This window comes from Pelobates fuscus, chromosome 13, assembly GCF_036172605.1.
Source record: "Pelobates fuscus isolate aPelFus1 chromosome 13, aPelFus1.pri, whole genome shotgun sequence".
NCBI lineage: Eukaryota > Metazoa > Chordata > Amphibia > Anura > Pelobatidae > Pelobates > Pelobates fuscus.
This window is the reverse complement of record NC_086329.1, coordinates 104,941,539-104,955,602: the sequence shown is the minus strand read 5'-3', so window position 1 is coordinate 104,955,602 and position 14,064 is coordinate 104,941,539. Positions and strand designations below refer to the sequence as shown.

General features: G+C 42.1%; 1 protein-coding gene across 2 annotated transcripts in view; it reads left to right on the top strand.

Moving 5' to 3' along the window:
* The first annotated feature begins 3,420 nt into the window (after positions 1-3,420).
* Positions 3,421-14,064, top strand: part of ADAMTSL4 (ADAMTS like 4) — a 131,424-nt gene continuing 120,780 nt past the window's right edge. The window contains exon 1 of one of the 2 annotated variants that reach the window (XM_063439934.1): positions 3,421-3,450. The gene's annotated coding sequence lies outside the window, so the exon portion shown is untranslated. Of the gene's footprint in view, positions 3,451-6,752; positions 7,055-14,064 lie in introns of those variants that run through there. The other variant, XM_063439933.1, reaches the window with a different exon arrangement.

Below are 14,064 nucleotides of genomic sequence, written 5' to 3'. Positions count from 1 at the left end.
GCTAGGGGTGGTGGGGGGTGATGGTGAGGGTGGTGGGGGCTAGGGGTGGTGAGGCTGAGGGTGGTGGGGGTGAGGCTGTGGGTGGTGGGGGTAGTGGTGAGGGTGGTGGGGGCTAGGGGTGGTGGGGGTGATGGTGAGGGTGGTGGGGGCTAGGGGTGGTGAGGCTGAGGGTGGTGGGGGTGAGACTGAGGGGGGTGATGCTGAGGGTGGTGGGTGAGGGTGGTGGGGGCTAGGGGTGGTGAGGCTGAGGGTGGTGGGGGTGATGGTGGTGGGGGGTGGTGAGGCTGAGGGTGGTGGTGGGGGGATGGTGAGGCTGGGGGTAAGGCTGAGTGTGGTGATGGTGACTGGGGGGGTGAGGCTGAGTGTGTTGGGGGGTGATGGGGAGGGAGAGCCTACCTTGATTTCCCTGGTGGTCCAGTGGGCTCCCTGGTGGTCCGGTGGCCACTGCTCTCGGTCTGCAGCTCCGCAGAGCTGCAGACCGAGTAGTCTCGCGAGATTTCAGAGCGTTGCCGTGGTAACCCGCGGCAACGCTCTGATTGGCCAATTCTCGCGAGTCACATGGTCTGCAGCTCTGCACACTGCGGAGCTGCAGACCAGTGTCTGCGATGGTGGCCGGGCAGCCAGGAGGGGCCTCGCACCCGGCGGCATACCGGGCAAGCCGCCGGGCCCCCTCCTGGTGTCAGGTCCTCGGTCACTGACCGAGGACCTGACACACTCTGCCAACAGGCGGTTTAGGCGGCCGCGAGGCCCCCGCCAGCGCGAGGCCTTAGGCGGCCGCCTAAACCGCCTAATTAGAGAGCCGCCTCTGATCATATGCATAAGAAAAATAAAGAATTAAAAAAAATAAAAATAAAAAAGGTTAACACGAGTTACAGGCGATTTTCAATGTTTCTTTCAATGGTATAAATTCAAAGAAGCGATGGTGATGGTGTCCTTATGAAAATATCTGTTAGTTTAAGGAACACTCCAGCGTTGGGAGGCAGGGCACACGTGTGACAATTACTGCTATATGCCAGCAATGCTTCTCATAGCACAGCATGGAATCCAGTATTTGTCTATGAGAAGCATTGCTTTCCCCACAAAGCAGTCAGGGGCAGCCATGATTGACAGATGAGAGAGAGTATGACTTGGGAGAATGTTGGTGTTGCTATATAAAGAATAATGACAATTATACTTATTTTGTCTCCTTGGAGATATGATAACAGCTATGGTGGTCCTAGTAATAAATCAGAGTCCTATAGAGGCCATATTTAGCCTCTGGGGCCACAGGTGGACAGGCTTGACCAGCAGTAAGCGTAACCGAGCAGTCAGTGTAATGGTAAATACCTGTAAGAGGAATCCTGTGATGTTTAAATTAAATGTAGACCAGATCCTTGTGTCAGACGTAATGTCACTTAAAATTCCACAATAGATTGTCCCTCTATGGAATCAGAACTACAGTATAATTAAGTGAAAGGCACCTGATTAAGGACTAGTCATTTATTAATTAGGTGTCCTTTTTCTCCTTTAAATATGGGCTATAGGGTACATTTACCCCCTTTAAAAAAAATATACAGAAAATGTAGAAACATTTTAAGGATTAAAATAACATTTTCCACACTGCATTAGCAAATCTCTGATCTTGTACGGTTTGCTATGGCAGAACTAGAATATCCTAAATTCTAAAAGGGATTAATTAAAGTGTCTCTAAGTAATCTGTTTCAGTTTATTACTTTCAGCATATTTCATTTGTTATATGTAGTGCATTCTGTTTTTGGATAGAACTTTTTTTGTCATATTTCTATTTCATCTATTGTGTGTATGTATGTATGTATATATATATATATATATATATATATATACACACATATACACTTTTTTTCTTCCGTAAAATGCTAGGCAGCATTTGTACGAATATTGGCACTGTACAATGGTGGTTGGAATATACAAAGGAAAACGGCGACACTTTTTGGGGCTTCATTGAAAACACTTTAAAGCAGACGTGGCAGTGCCGCTTTAATAAAAATAAGTGTATTTTTTGATAGGTGGAAAGAAAAAATCTATCTCCGTAATCAAATGGTCAATATATACAGCTTGGTGAGTAAATGAATACTCCAAGCACTAAAACCACTACAGGTTACTCTAGTGGTTATGGTTCCAGGAATGCACCTCCCATTATAAGTTGTCAAACCATTTTTGAAGTGTTTGGTTTCTTACCAAAGGTTACTAGTCACCACTCCCTGTCCCTCCACTACCAGTGCAGGAGAGGTAACAGAAATTCCCACTTAGTAACTTCGTACTCTCCAGTGTTGGTAGGGGATGTGTGAAGCAGTGCCTGTTGGCCTTACAATGGGGGCAGTGCCAGTGTATTCCTGGCACCATACCCACTACAGTGAACTGCAATGCTTATGGTGCCTGGAACCTGGAGTGTTTCTTTAACACTATTACAGCTTACGCTGGTCTGCAGTAATAAAGAGGGAAAAAGGGTGATCATGTGTTTGATTCTTTTGGAGTAATTCTGAATCCTTTGTTTATCTGTAGACTAAATAATATGAGGAATTCTAAACTTTTGCCAAGATTTTGTTTGTCGTAACCAGTTTTGTACGGGTATAATTCAGCAAATTAATTCTAGAACCATTAAAATGTCAGGGGAGCTGGGTAGTGGAATGCATTGTGGGAGAGAATGGGTCTGGTTAGGAGTGCAATGGTTAATTTCCTTTGCTGCTTCATAAAGCCTCTGTGTAATGTGGTCTTTGCCTATAGTGTGTTTCCTTTCAGTGTCTCAGAAGTTCACATCTCCTCCATAAAGGTACACAGCACTCTGTACTGGCACAGTAACTTCATTCACAACCTGCACTGGTAAGGGGAGGGGGATCCCACGGCGTGTTTCATAAAAGGATCAGGGTCAACAAATGGGACCTGGCTGGAACAATTCTTGTTTTTGTTTCTTTTCAGACCCTAGAGGCAATATACAGACAGACAGACAGGGAGACAGTAAATGTTTTGCAATCCAGGGGTCTTACTCTGTAATGGGGTCAGGCTCAAGGGTATTAAATAGGTACTGAGGATGGAAAAGTCCAGACTTATTCTCAGCATGACAAGTAATTATCGTCCTCTTCCAAATTCTACGTCTATATTAGATGGGATTGCATACAGCACTAAGGGGTTTCATTCACTAAACTGAGACATTTAAACATTTCAGGAGAACATTTTCTCACAGAAAAATCCTTAGTTCAGTTTTTTCTTTACATTTACCATGTCAGTTTGGCTGTAATGTTAAAAAAAAATGACATAACAAAAAATGAATAAATTAAAATAATATTAAATAGTTTCCTGGTGCCTGGCAGATGACGTGTATAAATTAAATTAACCTTTGATGTGCCTTTTTACAGTGGCTCTGTCTATTTCTAGGGTCTTCGCATATTTTGATGGTGACCGCCTGGTGTGCAGTGGCCCAAGGATGCAGTGGAGGTGAGTTAAATCTGATGCTGTCCTGTGCAAGTGCCACCACCTTTGATCTAAAGTTCTTGATGCTGCATTTGACAGGAGCCCACATTATTAATATTATTGCTATTTATATAGCGGCAACAGATTCCGTAGCGCTTTACAATATTATGAGAGCGGGGATTTAACTATAAATAGGACAATTAAAAGAAAACTTACAGGAATGATAGGTTGAAAAGGACCCTGCTCAAACGAGCTTACAGTCTATAGGGCTTTACTTGCGAGCATGCATGAGAGTACAACACTGATGCCTATAGAGAAACCCGCTAGATCGCATTAGCCTCCATAGATATTACCTTGCGATGAGCCAGACAATGCCTTATTCAGTTTTTGTCAAGTTTTACCAATGCGAGAATTTAAAATAAAACAAAGTAGTCCTTCCTCCTTCGTCTTATACCTTTTGAATACTCTGTGAAATTCCAACACAGTCTTTATGAGCTATTACAACTTATTGTATTGCTATAGTTTGATGTATTATTAAACCTTGTTGTATTTCACATCGTTGATTGACTACAACTTACAACATCCCAACTTGTTGTTTTTGTGACTAAGTACCCTTCGCCACTTGTTCTTGGAGAGGACTAATGGCTAGCCTTTTGCCTTGTGACTATGGCCCCTGGGAGGTATTGCCATTTAAAAACTCTATTTATGGCTATTATATTTTGGAGACTGTTTCTGGCCCTTTAATTTGTACTGTTACAGTTCGGCACTTTTGAAGTGGCACTTCGGATGCAGCCGAAGTGCCGAAGTAGTCGAAGGGACTGCCGTTCGTGCATACGAACACGTGTCAGCGGACATTTTAATTTAGCTGTTTAGCTGCTGTCAGCTGTGTTCTGCCGTCGAGTTCATGGAACTAAAATCGGATACGCAACGGCACGAACACCGCTGAACTTTTACCTTCTCTGGAACTTCGACAGCCTATACGAACGCAACATTAACATTGCCTATTTGCACAAACGGCCTCTGTTCGTGAATTTGAACAGTATTTGACTATGGTGAACAGCCCAAATCTGTGGAACTGTTTTGGGCAGGAAAGCCATGCTTGCGGTCGGTCAAATGTGACTTGCAGCTATCTCCCGAACCACTGACCAATTTGCATGATTTTTGGATATGTTGGTTTCCTAATAATGTTGGTTCAGAAAATCTAACTGCATGGAATTGCATGTATAATTTGGAAGTTATGAAAAATATGTAAAGGGTATATTTTTCGCTTGGAGATAATTGAGTTGATACAGTAATTAACTCAATTATCTCCCAAGCAGAGGGGAGGAATTTACTGTAATGAATTGGAGTGTTATTTGTGTGACTGTGAACTATTGGTTGTTGAGTTTGTGTTTTCAGTATCCAACAAGGTCCACGTGGGTGGTAACCTTGTGGGAAAAAGTGTTTAAAAGAAGCAATAAAGCCTCAGTGCATTCTGTTCCTGTTTGACCCTCAACACGTAGTCTTGTCTCGTGATTGGAGAGGAACTGCTATAATCACACTGGGGATTGCTTTACTTTGTATACTCCCCTGAGCTCCCATCACTTAGCTCTTTTAAGAGCTGTTCCTGATACGCTCTCCTGGAGGAGAAGTCTTCCCCACACAGTCCTGGAGGACAGAGGTTGAACCAGGGTGGAAGGATGACGGCGAGACTCCAGTTAAGCTACGGCGGTTGTGGAGTCTGCGGTGGTTGTGGTGTCCGGTGCGGTGGTTGTGGTCCTCGGCGCAAGCTAGGAAGTGTCCGTCAACGGAAGGTACTCGGTCGGAGTACGGGTGATCCGTTACAGTATTATTACAGCTTTTTATATTATTATAGCTTATTGATTTATTAGAACACTGCGTGTTTTTACATATTATATTATCCGTTAATTATGATATTACTGTTTATTAATACAGCTTTTTGTATTATTAAGGTGTATTGCATTTATGGCATATTGTAGTGGTTATGTTACGAATAGTCTCTTGGTCCCTCTAGTTTTTGTTAAACAATTTGACGTGGTTTGATAAAAACTGTGATGTGAACCCTCTGCTGCAGGAGATTTAATATGGACCTTTTACAAATGTGCCCAGATCCGGCTGGCAGTGATAGGCTGTGGGTACTAGTGGATTTGTCATTGGGACCTATTGATAGTATATCACAGGGCCTCAATGCATCCATCGCTCACCAGCCAGATACCCTGCCCTATAATAATATGATGTAAAGGGGCATACCCTGCTCCATAGATTTAGGATCACCGATAATGTACAGTCCTATAATAAGATGATTTAAAGGGGCAGTGTTTACCCAGCTCTATAGATTTAGTATTACTGATACTGACAATGTACAGTCCTATAATAAGATGATTTAAAGGGGCAGTGTTTACCCAGATCTATAGATTTAGTATTACTGATACTGATCATGTACAGTCCTATAATAAGATGATTTAAAGGGGCAGTGTTTACCCAGCTCTATAGATTTAGTATTACTGATACTGACAATGTACAGTCCTATAATAAGATGATTTAAAGGGGCAGTGTTTACCCAGCTCTATAGATTTTGTATTACTGATACTGACAATGTACAGTCCTATAATAAGATGATTTAAAGGGGCAGTGTTTACCCAGCTCTATAGATTTAGTATTACTGATACTGACAATGTACAGTCCTATAATAAGATGATTTAAAGGGGCAGTGTTTACCCAGCTCTATAGATTTTGTATTACTGATACTGACAATGTACAGTCCTATAATAAGATGATTTAAAGGGGCAGTGTTTACCCAGATCTATAGATTTAGTATTACTGATACTGACAATGTACAGTCCTATAATAAGATGATTTAAAGGGGCAGTGTTTACCCAGCTCTATAGATTTTGTATTACTGATACTGACAATGTACAGTCCTATAAACCAGTTCATGTAGGTTCCATCTACATATTGTTAATTACCTTTAAAGGCACATGTTAAAACATACCTCTAACCTCACACTAGCACAGCAATGCTGGTAGATTGAATGCTATGTAATAGGTGGGCTGAGAAGGTGGCATTATGTTTCCCTGGTGGTAAAAAGGCAGACTTTTTGACAGGTCCTACACACAGGCTGTGAGGCAGGGGGTGTGTGATGCTCAGGCAGGGGGTGTGTGTATTTTGAGGAGAGTTTAGTTGTACAGAGGGGTGGAGCACTTACCATCTCTGCTACAGGAGCCCAGTATAGGGGTAAAACCTTGGACGAGTCTAGCACACAGCAGAATTGGGCTTTGCATTCCAAAGAGGAGTGCAAGTGATCAGCTCGGGAAGGGGCAGTGGGAGGGAGGGACTGTGCTTGCTGCTGCTGGGCTGATTGAAGAGATTTCTTTGAGGCTAGAGGTGCAGAGGGGGCTGGAGTGGAGTTTAGGGATTAAGGACTGCAGGGACTTCCTCCTCCAATCTCAGGACTCCACAGCAGGACCTTAGCCCTGGGAGCCTGATGTCAGGCAGGACAATCACTGGATACCCCTCTGCCCATCACTTCACTGGAAAGGAGTTAAAAACACCTCTGTTCGGAGTCTAATCCTTTTATGATTTCTTCACCTTCTTGAATTGAGAAAATAATACTTTGTTACAATTTAAGGTAAGTCACTTCTTCATTTTTCTTTGGTTTACTTAATCCTGTTTGTGTGCACTCCAGGAATTATCTTACCCATAGTGTATATATCCATACAGTGCTGCAGGTTTTAGGAAGGCGAAAAAGCCAGCCTAGCCACAGACTGTTTGTTTGTGATGAGAGTTGCAGTTCACAGCAGCCTGAGCAACTGTAGGTTGATTGGGATCTGTATTTATTATATTTAGCTCTATATAACTGGTTGACTGTGATAGGAGTTGTAAATCAGAGGGTGCCTTCCTTGGCCTCCAGGTGTAGTATGGGGTGCTGTATACCTGGAGAGTCTCCAGAATGAGTGCTAACTCAGAGAAGCACATGTTCTGCAGAGTGAACTCTTCCTGAGTTGTAGGATGACAGTCGCTATCTCACAGGTTACAAGGAGACTCACGTGGCCTCTGCTTTGTATTGAGTTATTCACTTGGAAATAGTTTGGGAATTTAGTCACCAAACTCGGAATTGGGGTAAATTATCGAGGGAATTGGAAACTGAACTGAAATTGAGGCAATTGTCAAATGAATTTGAATTTTAAGGTAATTTAAGCCATTTTGGAATAAATTGTCCAACCCAGGTACAGCTCCAGCTCTATTTTGCAATTCCCTCCCTTGTTAACTCACACAGCTTCTTGGTGGTCAGTAGAGAGCTATACAGTTATAAAACGTGCCTGGCCCTTTAATAACACATTGGGCAAATTCCTTGAGAGCAACAAAGAGTTAACCATTTATTGTACAAGCCGCTGGTATGCTGGGGTTAACTGGACAGTCCCTGGAGCTGTGTTCTGGGTGAATGGGTACCTGGCCTGTGTGTGTTACTCAGGAATCTAGAATGTATGTCTCCAACATAATATGTAGTGCTGTGCAAAGCAAGTCCACAAAGTAAATGTGCAGGTGTTGTGATATTTTGTTTCAGACCCAATCACATGCTCTGTATAACAAGCCCAGGTAAATGTCCCTGGTGATTAGACTTCAAGTCTTGCACATCTAACAAGATGAAAGTCTATACATGTATACCTTTTATTCACTGCAATTTGCTATTGTTTAGGCCAACACAGCTGAGTGGCATGATTTGGTCCACTCTCTGTGAATAATGATTCCACATTGAATTCTCACTTCAGTAAGGAACCCGGTCAAAGTAGCTGAACAGGAAGCATAGCTGGCTTGGAGAATTTGTCCAATTTGCTATTCTGACCTTAGATCTGAAATGTCACTTTAGTTAATAACCATGTCAGTCTTGGCCAAAACACAATGCTAAATAAATGTTCTGTTACAGTTTAAGCCTATATCTATGTACATTGGCCAGAGTTATTGGGTAGAATTAAGTCCTCCGAGGTACCCTTCGTGGAGACGTTGTGGAAGTGTGTGCACAGCCCAAAGCAGAGTCTCAAGGATAAGTTACTCTATAGCTTTGCTGGTGTGTTGTTTTTACGAACACAATGTATAAACTACATTTTATAACCTTATTGTAGCGGGTTATTGATAACATATTTGCGGATCACAGAACCATATAAACTGGCCACAGCTTCAGTGACCGGTAGCCACACTCGCTGAATGTCATTGACTAGCAGTGACAGACAGCTCGCTTCATTAGGAGCTGTCCACAGCCCTGTACTGGTATGCTGGTATGTCTTACTTCACTTCGATCATTGTATCCTCGCAGTCAGAGGCCTGTGGGCCACATTGTGTTATGGGGACGTTTTGTTTAGTCTTACATTATGAATGTAAGAATTTAGCGGTGGGTCAAGATTCTGAGCGTTATGGAGCCTGCACAATAAAATATTTTATATTGAAATGCAGCTCTGTTTGATTTAATGGCTACTGCAGTTTGTGACACATTATTACAATGTGCTTATATTGTGCCAGCTAAAATGTGACTTTAATGGAAATCCAAGTGAATTTGTAACTTAAGACTTACGTGTCCGAACTGGAAACCTGACTTGGAGATTTTCTTTTCCTATGCGGGATTTATGCCTGCAATATGAAATTCAACTTGAATTCTTAACAATTCACACATTTTTAATAGCCCTGACTCTGTAAAGGGCATAACTGAGAAAAACAAACCGATCCTGTATATGATGAGAACCTCACCCACAAATGTAAATTCCAATGGACTATTTGTCAGCTCTATAGATTTAAAGGGTTAGTCCAAGTATCAAAACTACAACCCATTGTAGTGTGTGATGCCAGGAGTATCCTGGCCCGGTTCCCCCACTAATGGGGCAAATAGGGTAGGAACAGTCTGGGCTCCAAGTTTCTGTCGTGTCGGTTCAATAACCATCAGCTAACCACTCTCAGCCAATGAATGGCACATTGGCTAATGACTCTGCCTGAGGTGGAGTTACACCTGTCGCACTCCATATATACTGAAACACTGCACATACAGACTCCAGGCACCATGACCATTTCAAATTACTAAAGTGGTTATGGTGCTCGGAGTAATCCTTGATGACCAAGAAAACCCTGATGAAATATTGTTGTAATGGGAGATAACTTTCAGCTGTTGTGAACTACAAGTCTCATGGTGTTGACTGGGGGAATTGCAGTCCTCTGCCTCCTGGCCCTTCTCTGCATTGTGAGCCTCCTAGCTCAGAAGGTCCTGATTTGCCAGAGGTTGCCTATCCCAGGTGATTAATGAGTTTTAGTGTTTATCGAAATTCAAATTCCGCACACTTGCTCGTTGCACCTGCGGAAATTCTTTGGCAGTCCCCTTGCCAAGTGTTAAGCACTTTTGATTTATCGAGCAGAGAAATTTTATTCTTCCAGACCAGCCCATGGGGTTATACAAACACATGTGCTATCAATATATTGAATTTTCCACTTGTGTCGCTGTGGAAATAAACGTAGGAGGTATTCATGTTGTCTATTTTAAATCTATATTTGGATGGACTTTTAGAGTCCGGAAGTATTGCTGATAAGTTTGCCTTTAGTGTGGAAATTGTCTTCCCATATTGTGGATACCAGGATTATTCATAAAACTGGGAATTTTATGGAAAGTGACCAGCGTGTTGCATATATTGGTTCAAACTGCCAAAGTTGAAAACATAGCTGATTTGGTAATGTTGTGGCTCTATCAAAATTGGGGGCGTTTGCTTATTATGCAGCAAAGTATAATTGTCTGACGTGGTTTCCTACGGGAGCTGCCATCATACTTCTTAAACTCCCAGAGCTTCATCTGCCAGGAGGTGCATCAGTGTTGTTCTCGCGAATTGCAGGGTTATTTACCAAAGTGAGAATTCAAATTGAATTTTAAATTCAAGTCAACAATAGCAGAGCTGTAAAAATGATCTGTGAGCTGTGCTTTCAGTTCCGCTACTCTGGCCTTATAATTCACTTTTCATTCTCACTTTCGTGAATAACCCAACAAGTCTCGCAATCCCTAACAAGAAGGCAGCGATGGCTTTGGGAATTGGAAAAAAAAAAACTTTATGGAGGAAGCTTTGCCTTTTTCCATGTTCTTGAATGATCAGGTACACAGTCTGGAGGTGTCTGACTTTTTATTTATCTAATGGTTCTTGAACCATTCAATTCTTGCTATATTCTGCAGAATTAAACCGACCCCCCCCCCCCCCCCCCCCTCTGTGTCCAGAATCCCAATGGATCGCAGTGGCTGAGGATTATTGCAAAACACAATATTTTACTAGGGAATCGCGGTTACGTGTCCTGCTTGAATATGGGTGACTGCTCTATGGCCACACTAGTTTCCAGGAGGAATGGTGTTGGATATATCTGGTCAATGGTACCTGGTTTTGGCAATTTGCTCCTTTATCCAGTTGCAATCTCCTGCGCAGTGTCTTATAGCACAGAGTGCAAACCTTCAAAAAAAAAAAAAAAAACACGTCTTGTGTCTCTGTCTGTGCTGTCCCTAGTTAATAGTAACTTTATCTGCACGTTAACATACTAGAGATTAGGAGTGTGATTCCTCATCACTCTCTGCGATTTTAGAGTGAATTTGTGGAATATCTCCCCAGCAGAGATGGACATGTGATTAAAGCCATGCTTGCTATAGATAAAGCTCTTTTATATCAATAGATCGGGTTGGAGCATTTAAACTGTGACTTGGAATGCTGTCTGGGGTGGGTCAATTTGTCACCGCAGAGACATAGCCTCGGGATTAGATAAATGACAGCAAGTGAGTTATTTACTTCCTCCAACCTCAGGTATCAGGAATTCCTCCAAGCAGATATTGCAATGGCTGCATTCAGTCGTCTTCATGTGTCTCTCTGCAGGAGAAGTGAGAATTCACTGCTCTATGTACATGCAACTGCTCCAAACTCCTTTATACCCGTCACCCCAGTGTAATTGGGGATCTGGTGTCCAAGGAACTTTCAAACCTTAGTAGATTGCCCTGTGTAGGCTGGAACAACCATAACCTGGGCTTCCCTGCTTGTACAACACCAGCAAAGTCACTCCAGCCGCCAACAGACTCCTTTTAATACCCTGCCAGTGGCACAGCTTAGCAAGCAGGATGTAACATGCAGTAACAGGAAGAAAAAAAAACATTTTTATTTTCTTTATTTTTAGAGCGGCTAAGCCCTGTTTTGCTAATGGCAGGTGCCGTACATACCCTACTTAATATGCATTAATCTTCTTATCTGATGGAAATGTTGGGACATGTCTCTGTTGCCAGTATATTTCAGTAACCTTTAACCTTTGTGATGGTTGGGACTTGCATTCCACTGACCTGCTAACCTTTGTTCTACAATGGCCAGTGATCCATGTTCTAGCTTTTCTTTAATGCAGAGGATTTCTGCTATGTTTGGGGAGGCATATACTGACTGTGTGCCTCACGCTTGCGATCTTTTTACCTTTCTGTACTGTCTAGTACAAAACAAAATCCTACTTCGTGTTAATAGTAATTGTAAATTACACTGTGGTGATCATGAAAGTCTTAAGACACTTGCAAATATGAGGATCGGACGCTATCCATTTTATTTACCAGCCGATTAGGTGTATGAACAAAACAAATTTACAAAAATCTCCTAACTAAAAAAAGAGAGGTTTCCAGTTGAATAATGTTAGTATAAATTTTGCAGTTTAGATGCTAGTTCTTTGTTTTCATGAATCTTTTTAGTTGTTGCAATGTCGAATTCCAAAACGTTGCACACCTTTTTTATAAAACAAACCAATAATAAGCCCTCGTTGAAAATGTACTGCTTCACCTAGAACGTGTAAAAGGACCAGTGAATGGTAGCCATATTTACTTATGTTTATAAATTGCCATGGAACCTTCTCCTTATTGCTGAGCTCAGAGAATGCTGTACATTAGAATGTACACATTACAAAGTGTCTGATCTCCTAGAGTACGCTGTTTTATTATCTCCTAAAAGTGACATATATGCGTGTGTCTTTAGATTTGTGTTTACATAGAGCTCAGGCCTTTATTATACCAGCAGCCTTTTCCTGTCTGATGGGGAACGAAACTTCCAACTATTTACTAACATAGCTCCTCAATGTAAACTCACCAACTTATGAACTTGGACACCGTCCACCATGGAAACTGTGCCAAAAATGGCTGACCTCCCAGAGTCGCAACAAAGGTCAGGGGAAATCCCTGTACAATATTAGCAGCAAGTGAGCTAGGGTGTATTTATTTCACGGTGGGTGGAGAACAGCCGAGACCGCTTACAGCTGTATCTAGTCTCTGTAGTATTACTCAGCTTTAGAGAGCTCGGTCCATTACAGGACCCATAACCCTTTGCCAGTCACAAGCAACTCGTGAATGACTGTGCTGCTTATATATTTAAAGTGTTTGTCTTGTATAGTTTGGAATGAAGATTTAAAATTATAATTGTAGTATCCTTGTTATTGAACTAAAGACATGCTGAACTGAAAAGCTCTTGGGAGCTCCTCCCCGTTAAGTCAAGGAATCATAAAATAAAGATTGTTTGTTTTACTTTTATGGTTGCAGTCCCTTCGAGAGTCTAAGGATGGAGTTTACAGCAGGTATGACTTGTTGATGCTCAGGCATGAAGCTGTTTATACGGAGGCGAGAGAGCTGATTTGCTATGTGTCTGATTAACGGTTTATAATGAATATATATGTCATTATAAATTGAGGCTTTGCTGCATGGAGCTGTCTTAGTCCGCCTGTTTTTTGTCAGATCATCCGTTCTTGGTTCCTTGACTGATCAAACAATAATTGGGGATAGAGCCAGGTTCTGAAGTAATCCGTTTACTGCTAACCTATCCAAGAAACTATTAGTCTTGGCTTTATCTTAAAGGGACAGTCTATGCACCAAATTCACTTAATCCTAAGGGGTTTATAGTGCGGCATTGATGGTACCCCTGCCGCCTTGTAGAAGAAAACCGAACCGTTTCTGAGAAACGACACACTCTACATTTTGCAGTTTCCACATATATAGTGACCAAGAAATATTGGATTGATGGATTATAGTGCATCCTCTTAATTTTTTTGTTTTTCTCAGAAGTATTGATTGGACAAAAGTCATCCGTCATCAGTGAGGGGTCTGTTCCAGGGTGCTGGGATAAAGTTTAAAGGGTTACTCCAGCTCTTTTTAAAACAAACAAACATTCTATTTATTTCATGGGGGGAGGGACCACACAGAGGACAGAAAGGGAGAGGTGACCTGCATGCAAGGGAGAAGATTATTGCAACAGCCAGCAAATTTGCACAGAATTTACACTTGACAGTCCAGAATAGTTACGGGCTGCCAAAGTTACGTGTGCCAGGGGTGTAATTAGCCCCTGGCACACAAGTGCAAATACCTCTGAATGTGTAAGTAGAAACACTGCACTGAAGTGGTCATGGTGTTTGGAGTAACCATTTAATGACGTGTGTGTGTGTGTGTGTGTGTATATATAATATTTAAAATCGTTGTCATGGAAACCTGGTGCTTGACCCCTGAAATAAGGGGCACAAAAACTTAGGACTTTCCTCCTAAGATTTTTTGCACCATTTCCTTATTAATTAGATCTGTGGTATGGAGTAAATCCCTATGCTCAGCCTTGGCTTTAACTTACAGAGTAA